Genomic DNA, 4,509 nt, shown 5'->3' with positions numbered 1-4,509 from the left:
TTATAATGTTATTAAGAAGAACTTTATAATTGGCCAATAAGTTAAAGAAATGAACAACATCAATACCCTTTTATTGTTGCCCTGTTTAAATGGAGAAATTTGGATTGAATAATTTATAAATACACCATTAACAAAAAAAAAACCCTAAAAAACTCAAGCTTCTTCTATGGATGTAGAGACATTTGCATAATAGATTCAAACAATTCTCTACCTTTTCTTTTCTTTCATGTATGGAGATGTGAATCAACACCAACCATTTTTTTTTCTTTATCTCTTCTCTTTCTCCTGTTACAAAGATGTGTTTCTTATTTTTCTTTCTTATCTCCTCTTTCTCCTGTCGAGAGAGAGAGAGAGAGAGAGATTTTTTGCTTTTCATTCCTTCCTTTTCTCTTTTCTTTCTTACCTCTCTACATAGATTCTGTTTGTTTCCATTTTAATCATATGGTTTTGCACATGGGGGTTATTCCATTCTTAAGGGGGTTGTGTTGTTTCCTTTTTGATGTCATTATTTTCATGATCGATCTTCATGCTTGTTATTTGTGATTATGATTGTTTTCATGCTATCGTAGTTCCTTTTTTTTTCCTTCTGTTTTGATGCTTTTTTGGAAATTACTTAGATTTATTGGTTTATGCCTTTTTTGGGAGTTTGGTCTGCGTTTTAGTCTACTGGTAGTAGTGTCCACTACTTTTTAGTTTGTTAAGCTCTTTCATATGCCTGATTTCACAATAAATTTCATTTTTTAATTGAGTTTGCGTGCTTTGCCCCGTGCATCTTAGGATTCCAATCCTGATGTATTTCGGGATTTGTTTTGCTTTCTGTTTTTGGTGAGTTTTGGATGAGAATCTTTGTAACAACCTCACTTTCCCAATGCAATTTAAAACCTATACTTTAAGATTTCCATGTAAAATGTGATATATATAACCAAATAATTAATAATATGGTTTAATTATTAAGTTTTTTTAACCAAAAATCTCATTTTCAACTCATTTTTTACTCAAATATATCTAGGAAAGAATCTAAACACCTTGTCAAACTCATAGATGACCGTAAAAGATTGGTGTGCTGTTGTAGGGAACCAAAAAGAAATCCTATACTCATTAAAATATATGTAGTAATGCGAGTAAGGATTATTCTCACAGAGAATATCTAGCCTAGTTTGATGTCCGTGAACCAGGATGAAAGGAGGGTTTTGATAATAATGAAAACAATTTAAGAAAAACAATTAAGAAACACTCAAAATTAAATTATCGAAATCCATCAAAAGAACAAACCCTAGTCCAAGTCAACTTCCTCCATCGGGTCTTTTACAACTAATCATTGATGTGTGTGTGTGTGTGTGTGTGTATCAATTCAAACTTTGAATATTCAAAATTAGAACTATTTTCTTATCTCTTCTTGGTTGTAGTCAATTAGAAAACAAGCAATCTAATTAGCCCTGACTAATAAACAACTCAAGACAAGTGCTAAAATTTAATCTAGCAGCAACTTTAAAAATTATAGAGATTGATGAAGCTAAACAACACAAGCATAAGCAGTTGCATTTAATTTAGTCGAATTTTCTTCCTAATATTTAATGATTTCTGACGCATCAAATCATTAAACCTTAGTTGCTTCACATATTATAGAGATCAAACAATTACGGATTTGATTATTCACCTAGTTATAGATTGCAACGAATAATAAACTAGTAGGACTCTTAGTAATTAAATGAGACAATCATTAAAAATACACACTGAAGAATATTTAATACTTAAAGCATAAATTGAACAATGAAAATAAATTAGATCTTATAGTTTTATTGATTTTAAGGCTTCTGTTTCCTTCAACCAAATCAAATTTAGTTACATAATACCATCATGAAAATCATGAAGGAGAAAAAGAAAATAGAGAAGAGAAGTGGAAGAAAGAAGGGAGGAAAGAGAGTTCTGATCTCTCTTTTCCTTTTTTACATGTTTTTCCCTCTTTAGAAGCCTATAAAATCTTCTAAAAATACCCTCAACATTATATCCAATAATAACAACCAAAATTGAATATTTAATGAAATTATTAAATAATAAAACAGAGTCCTAATATAACAAGGAAAGTGATGTCTTCACCTGAAATTCATGCACCTAGTCTGGAAGCTTTTGAAAATAAATCACATCATATTAGATTTGCATGCCAAAGAATGTTCCAACATGTTAGCAGTACAGGTATAATGGCTTTATGCCCAATTTTAACCTTGATGCAGTCAAAATATCTCAAAACTCAAAACATGAAATTATAGAGATGTTTCTTAGGGTTCCATAGAATTTAGAATCATCTCAAATAGAGTTCAGAGGAAAGAGTTATGTTCAGATTACAAAGCTGTGTCGAAATTGTCAAAATTGCTCAATTAACTTTGTTTTGCCATTAAGGCCTCCATTTACATCCTAAATCGAAATATAAAAATAATTAGTACATTTAGAAATCAAATAAATATAAAAAACTTAAAATTAAAGGAGAAAAAATTAACTTTTTGTATTCTCATAAAAAAACAACATAAAAACCCAAAATCAAACCGAAATAAAAAATCTTCATGAGCTTGGATATGGTTTTTAGGCAATTTCAAGGTGAAAAAACACCTAAATGGAACACCCCTAATAACTAAGAGACCGTTTGTTTATGAGGTGGCGTTTACGTTTGAAGCAAAACGCAGGAGCCAAACATTTGGTAAAGAAAAAAACAACATTTACTGTTCATGGGCCCCATTGTTTACTGCGTTTGCAACGCAGGGTAAGAAGAAGCAGTCAAGGGCTCCTTTCACATGCTTCCCGCTTGTTTCAGTAAATTTGATTTCTAATTTGGAAATTAAATAATTGAGCTCTCATTCTCTACGAGCTCTACCCATCGTAAGAAATTAAATCCATGGGGTGCCAGATATTTATGCCCGGATAAAGTAATTTATTATACTCTAATATGATAGAGATTCTTTTCTCTATATGTCAATGCCAAGCCATCACTAGCTTTCTTCTTATAAATGATGATTATGGCCATGTTTGGATTATGGTTAAATTATCGTTATTTTGCTATTTTTATTAAATAAAATTAAATTAAATTTTTATATATTAATATCAAAAAAAAATTTATAAAATAAAAAAATATTATTTTAATATATTTTAAAACATAACTACCAACCTATCCGACCCAGTAAATAAAATAAAATTTTTATTTTTTTTTATTTTTAATTGTGTTTTATTTAAAAAATTAGTGTTTAATATTATTCAATGACACTAATGATAAATTAGACGAAAATCGCAATCCCAATTTTATTCCTGATGATATTTTACCTGATGTTGTTGCGCGCTTAAGAAACCAAGAAAACTGTAGTCCTTGTCGGATGTATTTCATACGTAATGGAGTTGTAGATAGTTTAATGGAACAATAAAAAATATTTTATATAAAGCATTATTTATTTCATGATGTAATAGCAGTAGTTAAATCTACAATATTTAAATTAAAAACCATCAATATTATATATATTTTTTGAAATTATTTTACAACCTCAATTTGAAAAGCATTCTTAACCAAACACATTAAACTACTTTTTTGTTCAACCTCAATTTCAATCACAGTTTTAACTAAACATATATAAATATTAAACCAACCTCAACCAAAAGTACTTTTTATAAAACAACTTTTTTCAAATCACAACCACAAAAGCTACCACAATACCGATATTTCCTTTGACACCAAGATCGAAATGTATGTCAATGATGATTTTTTCTCTTTACGGTTGGAATCTTACGATCTTTCTCTCTCTCCTTTTAAACCAATGACTAAAAAATAGCAAAAATAATGTTTGTCCCAAAATTGAATAGCAAAACTATTAAGAGATTGAATAGGTATAATATGTAAATCTTGAGGACTAAAGCATTTTTCAGATAATTTTGAAACCATCACTCATTTGTGGTGCCTTTTTTGTCTTTTAATTTTGTCCCTAGTCAACAAACTTGATTTAATTGTCCTTTAATTTGGCCCAAAAAGGATGCAATCGCATAAAAAAGGTTTGAGAACCAAAATGAAAAAAAATTGAATGGTAAATTCACGGTAAAATATGAAAGGGTGAACAGTGCATATATGCACAATGTTTTGGCAATACCGTTTAGAGTTTTATATAATAATTAGTAAACACATCACTTGGTTACATGATTTCCAAATCTTGAAACTTAACACAACATCATCACTTTCCACTTCATTCAAAGTTTTCTTTTAACAACCAACTCAATTACATTAACGCATATATCTTTTTTAATATAGCTCATTTATCTCTAAACATAATCTCATTTAGTATCACTATTCTGCTCAAAGGTATAATTTTATCATTATTTTTTTTCTGCCTCGAGGATAACATTTATGCATTAACATATTTTTGCCCTTGAGGCAAAATTTCTACATTAATATATTCCATGTGATATCACTTTTCCTGGCCCAAAGGAATATTTTCTATTTAGAAACTATTTTCTTCCATTATGCACACATACACACAC

Source organism: Populus trichocarpa, chromosome 5, assembly GCF_000002775.5.
Source record: "Populus trichocarpa isolate Nisqually-1 chromosome 5, P.trichocarpa_v4.1, whole genome shotgun sequence".
NCBI classification, from domain to species: domain Eukaryota; kingdom Viridiplantae; phylum Streptophyta; class Magnoliopsida; order Malpighiales; family Salicaceae; genus Populus; species Populus trichocarpa.
Note: the sequence above shows the minus strand (reverse complement) of the source record.